The 14,938-nt window shown below is 35.3% G+C and overlaps 1 long non-coding RNA gene across 1 annotated transcript; it reads left to right on the forward strand.

Annotated features, from left to right (window-relative positions):
- Window positions 1-11,528: 11,528 nt before the first annotated feature.
- LOC113342779 lies at window positions 11,529-12,780 on the forward strand. The gene is made up of 3 exons (XR_003356832.1): window positions 11,529-11,624; window positions 11,719-11,766; window positions 12,732-12,780. It is a non-coding gene; the product is annotated as an uncharacterized LOC113342779 (long non-coding RNA).
- Window positions 12,781-14,938: the final 2,158 nt, after the last annotated feature.

Genomic DNA, 14,938 nt, shown 5'->3' on the forward strand with positions numbered 1-14,938 from the left:
TTCGTCCATAATAGGAAAAACGGACAAGACACATGTTCTGATGTCACGAGAGTTTCACCATTCACAAGTGGTGGCATACGCACCTTGATGGATGTCGTAAGTGCAATCAAATAAATAATATTATTTCCAAACAATTAACTGGTAATATAATGGAAGTGAGGATCGTTCCCACGAAGAGCATTAGGTTTTAGTTGTTGAATATGTCACAAAAGAGGGTTTTGTTTTAGATTTTAAACAAAATAAATAATAAAGTTGAGTTATAGGCAATAAAGAGAGAGGTGATCGAGGAATCCTTCTTCGTTAATGAACCGTCAATGAGTTAATATATTCATATATTCATCATTAATCATAGATTATCATCAACCGTAAAAAATCAGTTGGAACAATGTTATTCTCTAAAGTCCTTTGGTCACTAGACACTGAAGCGCTCGAATACCAGATTTTGTTCGTCCAAAATATTAAGTAGTAGTGTACTCAAGGTGTAGCTTGCTCGAATGCTTTATTTTTTGTGACTTAGGTCAATCCTAGTAGTTAGACTCTTAGCGCAAGGTCCACTATATAGTGTTGTTTCTACACGTGATTGCTCCACAAAGTTCCTCTGCAAGGTTTCACGTAAAATTAATCAAGAAACTGATTTAGTTGGCCACATAAAACAATCAATTAATCAATCATAATATTTACTCATAGTAGAAAACAATGATAATCATACAAAGAAATCAAAATAGATTCATATATTAAATCAAATCAAGTTTACAACTTAATTAGAATTCATCCTCAGTCAATTATGGATTTAGCTACTCATGGATGTAGAAACACCTATCATATACATATAAGAAAAGTTTAGAGACATGTTACGATTAATGAATCACTCTGAAACCCTAGATTTAGCTCTCTGTGTAGTTTCCTCTCTCCAAGACTTATGATTCCGTGATCCCTTGATGTATTATTATTCATGACCTAATACCTCTTTATATAGGTTTACATTACTCGGCATTCAAGTATCTAAGTCGGTTAAGGAACCAGACCCTAAATTACAGAAGAAAGACCCCGTGAATTTTGACCTTCATGGTTCACATACCTAGTTTGGGAAAAAAAATTCAGAGTAAATCCAGGTAATTTGGTTCTCATACCCAGTTTACGAACTGAAATTTCAGTTATTTTCCGTTTGCGAACCCGGTATTTGATAAAACTTGTTTGGCCGTAACTTCTTCGTCCGAACTCAGAATGACCTCATTCTTTTTGCATTATTTTTTTAATTGAATTATAATCAATATAGTGATAAGAAGTCATGAATATTAATGAGTTAAGATTGGTCTTTGGACCGTCTCTTGATTTTGAGCGTTTTTGCTCCGTTTCGTCGCACTTCTTCTACTTCTCTTGGATTGGGCACTTGGATACTTGGAGCACTTATATTCTTATCTATTTCTATCACTTTATAGATAATTTTTGGATTATTCACCTAAAAGAGACACATAAGACAAAACAATAGTAATAATATGAAAAAACGCAAAAATAATATCTAAAACAAGTATGGAGTGAACATTAAAATCATATGAATTATGCACTTATGAAATTACCCCACACTTATATTTTGCTAGTCCTCAAGAAAACCAAAATAAAACTAATCCTACAAACAACAACTCCATTTCATTGAGAATACGATTTCACTTAGCTAATGCAACATGCCTTCAAACCCCTATGTGTCCCTAGTTGGCGAGTTACAGTCTCGTGAGGGTTTACAATATGTATACCCACAAAACCTACTCCAATTCATTTATTTGGAAGAACCATTAAGAATAAACACAAAGCATATGTAGATCCCAAAAATCTAATGTGCCCCGCGACACAATATTAAAGGTGGAGCAACTTATTATGTTATAACAATATACACCACATCTCTTTATAGGATGCTAAGATATGAAGTTATCTTCATCAACGTGTGGCAAAATGTTAAAGGTGGGAGTAGCAAATTACGTACAACAGAGTTTACCAAATCACTACCAAGATTGCTTATTTGTTAAGCAATAGGTTGTAGTATAGGCACGTCGGTGTGTCTGTCTGTCAGAGGTAGCTGAGCAGTTTGCATAACTTTTAGCACGAGTCAACCACGTGGGCTCAGAGTACGTGTCATCCTACGATTGGGAAGGTACGCGGCCAACGAAGGTACAACTTGTACGGAGGGTTCACAGTTCAAGATGGTACGTGGGAGAATATAAGGTGGCATCGTCTGACTGGAGATGGTGGGAGGCCAACAAAGGTTCTAGATTGACCAAGGACTATCGGATATCGATAGAACACAATACACCAAAGATATCCATGAAGCATGTGGAGCTATAAATACCCATCCCCATCTCAAGAGAAAGGGAGGATTGGGTTGGTTAGGAATTAGGGAAAAGGCTCTCTCTCTCTCTACTCGTACTTCTAGAGCTTCATACTTTCTTCAATGGAGTTCTTTCACTCAAAATGTAACAAGATCAATAATAAAATTATCATCTTTACCAATGGACGTAGGTTAAAATTAACGGAACCACGTAATCTATTATGTGTTGATAACTTAGATGCACTTACATTATCTTTTCTCTTAGAGATTTACTTACTGAATTATCTATGTTCATATGAGATATCTCTTTATTTAGATTTTTTGCTTACTCGTCTCTGTTTTATAGACGTACCTTTGTTTTCTTAGCATCTGCTCTTACGAAGAATCTTCACTTACTTAGTATATGGACTTCCGAGAAGATCTATTTCGAGCATACCTTTTATTTACTCAACAGTATCAGTTCAACTGAGGTATTCATACTACTTAGTATATGATCATCTGAGCTGCTCATATTACGTAGACTATGGGAAAATTAGTAGTCACAGTTGGGCGCTAGAAACGAGCTGGACAGAAATGCTCTCGATTTTCATTATTTTTGTTATTTCATCATCTCTTTTATTTAAATCTTCGTTGGAAGATCGGACCTAAGAATAAGAGATTTGGATCTTACTTTTTAGTAAAGATTTATCATTCTTTGACAAGTTTTTCGAGTATTAAACCTTGAAAGAAGCTTGAAATCTTACGGATCTACAAAAATTGGTTATGAAACACCATTAAAAACACTTTTTAAAGATCAAAAAGCTATTATTTTTATTTGCTTGCTCACGAGCAAACCTTTTCTGGATCTGGATACCTCCGTTTCTAAAGGAATCTCAGTAAAACTTTTTTGAGTAAAACCCTTAAGGTCATTTATGAGCTGAGGGTCGTTTTCTTTCGCATACGCCTTCTTTTACTCGGCTTGCAGTATTCTCTGTAATTTTTGAATATCTGAGCAAACCTTCTATAGATCTGGATACCTTCGTTTCCGAAGGAATCTCAGTAAAAAGTTCTGGAGTAAAGTCCTTAAGGTTATTTATGAACTGAGGGTCGTTTTCTTTCGCGTACGCGTTATTTTACTTTGCTTGCAGTATTCTCTGTCATTTATGAATATCTGAGCAAACCTTCTCTGGATCTGAATACCTCTATTTTCGAGGGAATCTCAGTAAAAAGTTTCGGGAGTAAAATCCCTAAGGAAATTTCTGAACTGAGGGTCGTTTTATGTAGCAACCACCTTGTTTTACTCAGCTTGCAATATTCTCTGTCGTTTCTTAATCTGAGGTACATTTAGGAACTAAGTCCCAAATATTGGACAGTTCTATTAAATATGAACTTAGGAAACATATCTCCGTTAAGTTCTATACTAAACTTTAAAAAAAAAAGAATTATTTCCATAATGGGGCTACTAGGAACGTACCCTACCCCTTTTTCTCTTTACTCTCAGGAAACACAAAAACGAAGGTCAAAATTACGAAACCTTGGAGCGAAAATAAAGCTTATCTTTGGATAGAGTGTATTTATTTAAATTTTCAACAGCTAAAGAAAAAAATGAAGACTGTACTTGGTCCATACGTACCTAAGTACGAACTGCGAGGGGCAATAGACGAAGGTTATCTTTGACTTTAACATGTCCATATTAGTTCTCAGCAGCTAAAGAAAAATGCGAAGGTTGTCCTTGACTTGAACATACCCATATACTTTCTTTAGAGTCAAGGATAATGATAAAGACGGAGGTTATCTTTGGTGTAAGCTCCACAGACTTCATGCTTTCTATTGGTTTTTTAACCCTATACTTCACAACATGCATGAGATGGACCTCTATGGCTTTGCCTCATATGCCTTATAATCTCTTAAAATTTTCCTATATACTTATTGAAGTACCCTTATAATTCCCTCTCTAGTGTTGCCAAGCCAGTGAAATCTCCTGGGGTTTCTGACCATCAGAACCTAAGTGTATTACTGATGGCTTGATATTCTGTGTCATTCAGAAACATGATAGGATACTGCTCAACTGCTTTGTAAGTAGAAGACTTGTTTGGATGATGAAGTAATTTGGTCGTTTATACAATTTGATGCTTGGTTTTGGATTTTCAACCCTGTACTTCAGAACATGTATGAGATGGACCAATTGTGCATTGCCTCACCATGAGGGTAGTGAAATAGCTTGCTTATGATTTCTTATCCAGTGTTACAAAACCATTACAAACTTTTGGGGTTTCTGACCACCAAAACCTAAGTGTGTACTAATGATGGCTTGATATTCTGTGTCTTTCTTTGATATTTTGTGTCTTTTAGAAACATGATAGGATACTTTTGTGTCCACTTGTTAATTAGTAGACCTGTTTGGATTATGAAGTACTTTGTGCATTTCTTCAGACTTAGCTGTTTCTTTGTTCTTGCAAGTCGAGGTCTAGGCCCCAAGGCACAACCCATAGTTTTTTTATTCTTTTACTGTGCGGTTATTTAGCAGGAACAACAAAAACCAACAGAAACAATCTTGCGCACTGTTTCTGTAAGTTTATCCTTTAGATGTTGGCTCGGTTTTAGGAAACATCAAACTGATTCCCTAAATCAATTTCTGACACCAGCTCAAGTTTGTTTAGGAATCTTATTTCTAGCAATTTCTAGCTGTATTAGGAATCTTGTTTCCAATTTTATTCCTAGGAAGATTTTTGTAATCATCTAAGCCTATAAAAAGGAGTCATGACCCTTAAGCTTTAGCATCGTGTGAATTCTTAGAGGTCCGAGAGGAACTTTAAACTTGTGTACTTCTTCTTGTTGAATTTCCTCATTGTTTTTCTTGTTTCTGATACAATTGTAAGCCTCTGTGTTTGTTATCTGGTTTTGTTTCTTCAAAACAAAAGCACAAGAGGAATCAATTTCTGTTTTTGACTCAATACAATGGCAACAAATTTGCAGGAACAGCAGAAGCAGCAAAAGCCCCATGCAAGCCTCTATATTTTTTATCCGCACTACAAGAAAACTTGGTTTAAGCGACCAAAATCTTAGCAAGATCTTAAAATTTTGGTCGCTTTAATAGTTAAGCAACCATGTTTGCAATTACCAAAAACTTTGGCTGCTATTAACATGCTCCCATTAAATCGTAGCTACTAATTAAATTTGTGGGTTACTCCATCATTTTTCCCAGTACTACATAGCGAGTGGAATAGTAGGTTAGTATCTATTTACTTCAAGCTACCATGTATTAGCAATTCAAAATATGTTTGGCTGCTAAAAACCTGTCTCAGCAACCAAGGTATAGCGACCACCAATTCAGAAAAGGAAAGTAGATGATTCTAATAATGAGAAAGGGAAGCGATCACCAATCTAGTGTTTGATGTTTGATATTGAGATGTTTAATTTTGATTTGTAGAAATTTTACGAGGTGGGTTTCCAATAAAAGTTATATAGTAATTTTATGAGGTGGGTTTCCCATTCTTTCGCATTTTGCTAATCATTTTCATTCAATTGATTTATACACATTCGTAGTATTCAATCCAAAATTTATATGTTCTACATATTTTCTACGATAATAATTCACTTGTTCATTCCCGTCCATTTCTAATACATTACTCGAAATTCTATCTGTTGAGAAGGTAATTACCGAATTTGTTTCCAATCATTACCTAGCTCTTGGCTTTCTATTGGCCAGATAAATTTGAAAAATCGTATTCCTTGTTCGTTTTGTAATTAGCACAATTTTGTATGATCTTAAATACTATTTATATCCTAATTTTGTGATTAAAAAAAAATTGGGACAGAGAAAAGAAAGAATCGGAAAAATCTGATTCCTATGATTTAACATGAAATTTATTTAGGTGTTTTATCAAAACCTTGAAAATTTTAAAATTATATCATTAATTCCTTTTTTCAATAAATCGGTGGAACTTGGTCAATTTTTCTGATTTACTGTCAGTAGTTCCCATCCTCGGTGAACTACTGATGGACATTCAGTTAAAATAATGGATAACTGGATAAACCAATTTATGTAAGAGAAATTGAGTAAGGTCGAGCAAATTGGATAACATTGATAGATAAAGGGTGAAATACACAAAGGTCGATAGACATTCAGTTAAAATAATGGATAACTAGATAAACCAATCTATCTAAGAGAAACTGAGTGAGGTCCAACGATATTGGATAAGATTGATAGATAACAAGTTAAATTAAGTTAAAACGAAGGAATTTTAGTTTATTTGATCGATAACCATATAAACTCGTGGAATCTAAGAAAAATTGAGTGAGATCCAGTAATATTGGACAAGATTGATAAATAATGTCTTTAATTAATTAAGGTCGATGAACATTCAATTAAAATGATAGATAACTAAAGAACCTAATAATTTTTGGGAAAATATGAGTAAGGCCGATTGACATTGGGTAAGATTGACAAATAACAAGTGAAATTAAGTGAATCCACGAAAATTCGGTTTATTTGATAGATAACTATGTGGCGAAATTGACTAAGGTCGATCGATTGAGATGCACTTGTATAAACCAAACAGTAGGTTTCGGATAACAAGGTCGGTCTAATTTATAATCAGGAATCTATTTTTAAGTCGAGACCGAAGAAATAGAAATAGAGACAGACTGCATATCTAATATGTGCGAGCAGAAAGAGAAAGCACAAAAGCACAAAGAGAAAGCACCAAGAAAACACACTTTCCTTGATCCGTATGACAGTCTTAAATCAAATCTTTATCGTCCAAAGATTTTCATAATCCGTATGCAACCTTATCTTCTTCACCATAAATAAATGTCTTCAACACCACAGAACTCTTCATTTTCAGATCTGAAAATATGGGCGGTGGTATCAATGACAAAGCTGGTTCAAGTAGTATGATAGTGTGTTATACCGAATTTGAAGTTCGAATGGACATTGAGCTTCATATTTGATGATTTCGATGATATATCATGCTAATTTTGAAGTCAGAACCCTTCTGAAGCTTCGTGGTTCATAGTTTGTATGCCATTATACCACGTTTAAAGTACGAATCGACATTGAGATTCATATTTATCTATTTTGATGATGTATCCTTCTAAGTTTGAAGTCAGAACCCTCCTAGAGCTTCTTGGTTCATAGTGTCGTTGTCGTTATACCGAATTTGAAGTTCGAGTCGGCATTGAGCTTCATATTTATCGATTTTGATGATGTATCATGCTAAGTTTGAAGTCACAACCCTCTTGAAGCTTTGTGGTTCATAGTTTATATGTCGTTATACCGAATTTGAAGTTCGAATCGACACTGAGCTTCATATTTATCGATAAATATGATGTATCATGCTAAGTTTGAAGCCAGAACCCTCCCGGAGCTTCATGGTTCATAGTTCCTATGCCGTTATACCAAATTTGAAGTTCAAATCGATACCGATCTTCATATTTATCAGTAATGAATATTAGAAATTACTTCATGAACTATATGACTAGTAGAAATTACTTCATGACCTATGTGACTAGTCGAAATTCAAAGTGGAAACACACAGAGAAAGCACAAAAACACAAAGAAACACACCAATTATTGATTTCATTTTTCATTTTCCCGATTCATTCTTATGTATTTTTTGGATTTTTTTTATATCATAATGTCGATAACAATGTCCTAAATTTATTAATATTTTTTTTGGATTTTTTTTCGTGTCGAATGTTGATAACAAAACCGGATACATGAGTTCGTATTAGCACAAACAGAAACACACTTACTTCTCAATCCGTATGAACATCCCAAATATAATATAAACCATCAAGATCTTTTTCTTGATCCGTATGAGTGGATCAAACGAGATATGGTCCGTGGATCATTTTAATTTTCATTCTTGGTTGTATCCCTCGACCACTCGAACTCTAATTCCAATCTGGTTCTCTCTTTCTTTCTTCCTCTCCTCCGAAACACACCGTCGGCGCTCCATCACCACCGCTGCTCTTCTCTCAATCCCTCTTCTTCATCTCCATTTCTTGATTGAATTGACCCATATTAATTCTCATCTGCAATTTCTGGTGAAAATCATCACAACCTCAGTCACAGAAACTCATCAATTGAATACCTCAGATCCACCTTCTACAAACCCTAAATCAAACGATTCGTAATCTACTATTGATTTCTTCTTTCACTGATTCAATATCAGAACCCCTTTCAATTCTTCACTCAACATCTAACCTAGCCATAAGAATCATATCTCTCCATCCCTGAACATCGAATCAACAACATAAAATTCATTATTTCTTCCATCTCTGATTAAAGTTTCTTAATCATGGGTTCGATTTGTGGAATTGGTGTTGCTGCTGCTAGAAATCAAGATGGATGGTGAATTACAGTTAGGGTTTGAACAAGAAATTGGAGATGAAGATTTTGACTGAACTGTAGGTGGAATTGATTACAGAAAAGAAGGAATTGAAATCGATGATGTCGGCTGAGTAGAGAAGAACTAAATGGTTCTCTATGTGATTCGAATGCTTAGATTATTGGAAGAAGAATTTTTAAGTGGGTTGAGCAGGTTGTGAAATGAAGAGTATGGGTGTCTGTGTTAGTGGTGTGTGGTCTGGTAAATCTTGAGACACTGGTAATGAATATGTAATATGGGAGATGGCTTGTGCTGAGACAGATGGTGGAGTTCTCCGTGGTGATTACCCACTTGGTTTCCTTGTTATTTATCATTCGAACTAACCCTTTTTTTTCATTTGGCATTAGCAATGGTACCTGGTGGTGGTAATGTTGGTACTGGAGGTCTCTAAAACCAAGTTTGCCCCCTTGTCAACATGGCATTGTTCCTGGAGCTGGTAGAGGTGATTGAAGACCTATGGGGGTGAAAGGAGCTCCTTCAACGCGGAAAAGGTTTCATCCAGGTTTTGGATTCGCTGGACAAGAAAAAAACTGGAATTCACATTTCCATCTCTTAGGTAACTTATTCTCAACATAGTACATAGGCCCATATGAATTGTGTCGAATGGCATCCCCATTCATGAGAATATGCAGTCGTGTTAAGTATCAAATAAGCTTTTTGCTTTTCAATTATTTTTCTCTGATACAAGTCTGTCCTATTCCATTAGAGTCCCTAAGTAAAGATATGTGCTGCTATAATGTGCCACCACATCAGGATTTAATGTTTCATTTATCTCTGTCATACACAATGCTTGGACTTCCTGCGAGACTGAAGAGGATATGGCAGCACAGCCTGATAATGAATCTTATGAAGGAGATGGTATTCTGCCTTTCCCTTCAGAAGCAGCACCTTTTCTTTATTGTCCCGTGATCCTAAAAGGCATTACTCTGTCTATTCTCTTAGGGGTTTTTGCGCGCCCCACGAAGGAAGGTAATCATTGCTTTTAAAATTTTGACAAGGTTGTTATTATCTATTTTCTCTATTCATGTTAGAACTAGGAGAAGTTTCAAATGACCCTTTGAGGATGATGATCTAAGGGCTAAACTCTAAATAATGTCGCTAGGTGGCCAAGGGGGGCTGGTGCCTAGAAGGACTAGTCGAGGACTTGGTGGATATTAGTATATTACCGATATATGTATATGCAGTATTGTGCATGTGTATAGAGAGACAGAGGTGGTTTAAAATTATTTGGAAGAAATATAAACTCTTAACAATTGGAGAAGAGAAGGCAGATGGTCTTCTTTCTCTTACTCTCTATGTTTTGCGTACTCGGCTTTTAGGCGAAGCCTAGTCGGGCAAGCCCTTTAGTTGTTAAGCGCCCAAAAGCCACCTGGGGAGTAAGTAGAGCCTGTTCCTGCTCTTAGGTGGGGCCTTTGACTATCCATCATCTGTTTGATCCTATGTAGATAAACCTCAGATTTAATACTTTAAACTCTTGTTCTGTGTGTTTGCTTATAATTCTTTCTTTATCTTTAATTTTTTCTTGTCCCTCAAGGCTACTTGGTGCAAATGCCTACTGTAGTTTTAATCAAAATGGAAGAATGTTATTTTGGAGTATGTATCATTTCGATCTTCAGATCCAATTGATTTTAGGTTACCTGGTGTTGATTTATTTTAATTAAATTAACTGTTCTCGCACATGGGAAAAGAACACAAGATCTGGTAGAGTCTTGTATAAACAAGATTTTGGTCGCTTAACCTATGTTTTCGTACAGGATCAATTTGACACCATATATTTATCAGACAATGAGAGTTATGTTATGTACTCCTGCCCTCATCTTTTAGATGGTACGCCTTGTTTACTGTTTGGATGTCCTCCAAATTATTGAAATATGCAGTTCTATGTGTATTCTTAAATATATCCACTATCTCCAGGAACTTAAGCACAAGAATGATGATGGCAGTATGAATCTCTTATTATGAGCTAGGTGCTACAAAGTCGAAGGAGTGTTCATCTTTTGTTTCAAAATTAAGGAAATTGTAATCATCATTTTATTAAGAAATGATTAGTTTGTATTTTTAATCTTTTTGTTCCTGTAAAGATTTTCTTTTTTTAAGAAATGATGTAAATTGATCTATGTGATATGATAAAACTTGATTCAGTTTTTAATTTGGTTCATAATTTGTTTTAGTATCAATTTTAATTGTTATTTTAACTTTATTTCAATTTGGGATTATCTAAATCGAAATCGGCCAGATACTTCCGGCACCAGAACAACAGATGTAACCGGCAAAAAGTTTGGTAGCTCAAAAATGTAAGAAACCAACTTCAGGTATTTCACTTGCTCTATTATTATGGTTGGTCTATCCATGAAGCGATCGGCGTTTCACTTGCTCTATTATCGTTGTTTTATCTATGAAGTGATCATCGTTTCACTTGCTGTATTTTGGTTGGTCTAGCTTTAAAGCGATCACTATTTTGGTTGCTCTAGGAAGGTCGGTCTAGCCATGAAGCAATTAAGAAAAAAGACGCTACATGATAATTGCTTGATTACTAAAGTGATTGCCTAGCTGCTCTAGACTTGTTGAAATCCCACTTTTTGCAACTCCAGAGCGAGAGCCAAATTAAATCGCTTTAAGGGATAGAGCGACTCAATATGGGCTTTTCCAACCAAAAATGCCTGGTCGCTTAATCCAACTTTTCTTGTAGTGCCGGTTTTGTTTTGAAGATAGGGTTGTGAAAAATTAATTTCAACCGGTTATGTTTTTTGATTCCTCTTATGCTTTTGTTTGAGCCTTCTGTATTTACCCTTTCATTTGTTTTAATACTTTTGTATGACCTTATTTGATTTCTATACTTGCAACCACTTTTACAGAACCGTGAGGAGCTTGGGAATACTTATTTTGAGAAAGTGATTCGGGCAGAAACACAAAGGCTCTTAACTGAATTTGTAAGCTTTTTTTTGTTTGTTTTTAATTTAGCTCGATCAATCATCGATTTCAGTTCCTAATTTTGATTCTTTTAATCTACTTCAAACTTCGTAGGAACAACTAGATCTAACCTCAACAACAGTCGATGGAGAAACTCATTCCGTAAGTTACAACTAATCATCTAATTTATATTTTAGAGTAGTGTTGTGAGTTTCTCAATTTGATGCCTTACTTTGGTTTACACTTCACAAACTTCATGATCGGTTTTGGATTTTCAACCCTAGCTACTAGTTTCGGATTTTCAACCCTAGCTACTAGATTTGGATTTTCAACCCTGTAGTTTACAACATGCATGAGATGGACGGACTGCTGTTTAACCTTATAATTCCTTCTCTAGTGTTGTGAAACCAGTAAACTTTTTTGGGGTTTCTGACCATCCAAACCTAAAGGGCATTAACGATGGATTGATATTCTGTGTTATACAGAAATATTGTAGTAGAGTAAGACTTGTTTGGTAGACGAAGTAATTTAGTCGTTTCTACATATATATCATCTATCTTGCTTTTAGTTTATGTTGTGAGTTCCGCAATTTGATGCTTGGTTTTTGGTGCACACTTCACAACTTTCATGCTTGGTTTTAAATTTTCAACCCCGTATTCAGAACCACGTATGAGGCAGAATGAAAAAGTTTGCTCTTTGGATCAGGGTGTTAGCATCAGTTGCACTGACAGGCCGTACTTCGTCAATCATATCCAGTCCCCTGTTTTACGTTACAGATTTAACTAGTTTTTAGGTTTTGGACTGTTGTAGTCTCTTTTTTTGTTATTTCTCTGTACTTATGGTTCCGTCTTAATACAATTTTGACTTGTCAAAAAGTCCTTCTCAACTGTTACAAATCCAGTACAAATTTTGGGCTTTCTGACCATCAAAACCTAAGTGCATTAGTGATGGCTTGGTATTTCGTGTCATTTAGAAACACGATATGATACTGCTCGACTGCTTAATTAGTAGACTTGTTTGGACTATGAAAGATCACTCTGTAGGCTACTACATATTATCTGTTTATTTTTAGACTTGATGCTGTAAGAATTTCAATTTTGTTGTCTAATTCCATTACTTTACCTCAGAAGGAAGTCTCAACTGTAGAACCAAGGAAAACAAGGGACCAACGGGAGGCTACATACAAAAGGTAGCTCTCTCATCATTCTCATTATTTAAGAATCTATATTTAATTTGACCTGTTCATAGTAAGTTTTTCTATCAGTTCCCCACTCTTATCATTGGCATTCCCTGTCATGTTTTTTTTTCAACAGGGAGTTTTCTCAAAATTGTGTCAAGGTTGCCAGATTGAGGTATTGTCTCCAAACATGTTACAAACCTTTCTTATCCTTTTAATTTCTTCCAAAGATAACCTAGTGTCCCATGTCATCTGAGATTTGTGGAACATACCAGACAGCGTATAATTTACAAAATTGTTCTATTGCCAAGTTTATGCATATCATGTTGAAATTGAAGTTATTGAACTAAGATAATCTTTTATGCATATCACGTGTCTCTGTTATCTGTTCATATACAGTATGCAATATAACTTATATTCTTGTATTGTATGAGTTTCTCGATAAACCTGATATAAACTGAAGTTGATATTGCTTATAACTAATTTATCTTTAACAGTGAATGTGGTACTATAATCTACCGTTATATACCAACGCGGTCTTTTTGGATGAGAACGTGTCGTGAGGAATGGGGAGTAACACTTGAAGAAACTACAACTTTAATTAAAGATAATCCTTCTCATCATTTCTATATTGACATCTGCGGTTCATATATGGGATATGGGGTTATTCTACGTGATAGTATGATGAACCCAATTGTTGCTCTTTCTAGCATTTTGGATCATCATATTTCACAGTTTTATTCTGATTTGCAAGGGGTATCCGAGGGTTTGAAACTTGCAATAAAGTATAACATTCGTAACTTTGTTATGGTTTGTAGTTCTGACTATATTCCTCAATATGTTATGCGAAGTTGGGAACAAAAAGATGAATGTTCTTGTCCAGCAAGAGATGATCCTGACAATCCCGAAAAGAAAAAAAGTTATTGCATTGATTGTTCAAGGAGTTTGTTAGATGAGATTGATGAAGAGGGGAACGCAGGCGAAATATTACCACTCATTGATGAAATTTTTTACGATGCTTTGGAGTTTGAAGGCTTTATATATTTTAATATGCATACTGATGAATTGTCAAGACTTAAAGCTGTTTGTCATCTAGCAAATTCGGGAATGGAGCAGGAGATGAGATTACCTGAAATTGAAGAGGATGAAAAACTAGCAGAGATTCTATATAAGGATGTTTACGGTCATATATCTGAGGAGGAGGTGGTGCAGTATCAACAGCTGATGTTGCAGAAACATTGACAAAAGGATGAAAAAATGGTACTCTCTATGAGGATGATTACAGTCACTTATCTGAGGAGGAGGTGTTGCAGTATCAACAGCTGATGTTTCAGAAACATTGACAAAAGGATGAAAAAATGGTACTCTCTAAAGATGTTTAGCTCTTAGTATTGTTAATCCGATAATTTCTTGTTATTAGTCATACTGACATATGCTTATGAACGCATTGCTTAAGTTAAACCTGCATTCTCCTAACATTCTAGATTGAGTTTTGAATGCTCTTATAGTACATCTTGAGCATCTTTCTTGAAATTACTTCTCTTTTGTCCATATTCAGTATTCTCTTTGACTGTTTCTTGTAAGGCAAAGGCACTCACAATATTTTGCTTCGTTAGAAAGGTTGCATCTGGTTCTGCATCGTTACCAGCAACCAATTAGGGAAAAACCGTTCCACACATTGAACACTTTAGAGCAGTTTTTAGGACAGTTGTCTATTCCTTTTTAAATTAGTTTCCTCAGATCTGTTTGGCGTTAGGATATATACTATATTTGTCTGGATCCCTTTCAAGCAGAAATGGATTTGGCACTACAAGAAAACTTGGTTTAAACGACCAAAATCTTAGCAAGATCTCAAAATTTTGGTCGCTTTAATAGTTAAGCAACCATGTTTGCAATTACCAAAAACTTTGGCTGTTATTAACATGCTCCCATTAAATCATAGCTACTAATTAAATTTGTGGGTTGCTCCAGCATTTTTCCCAGTACTACATGGCGAGTGTAATAGTAGGTTAGTAGTTATTTACTTCAAGCTACCATGTATCAGCAATTCAAAATATGTTTGGCTGCTGAAAACCTGTCTCAGCAACCAAGGTATAGCGACCACCAATTCAGAAAAAGAAAGTGGATGATTCTAATAATGGGAAAGGCAAGCGATCA

This window comes from Papaver somniferum, unplaced genomic scaffold, assembly GCF_003573695.1.
Source record: "Papaver somniferum cultivar HN1 unplaced genomic scaffold, ASM357369v1 unplaced-scaffold_47, whole genome shotgun sequence".
In the NCBI taxonomy this organism is placed as follows: domain Eukaryota; kingdom Viridiplantae; phylum Streptophyta; class Magnoliopsida; order Ranunculales; family Papaveraceae; genus Papaver; species Papaver somniferum.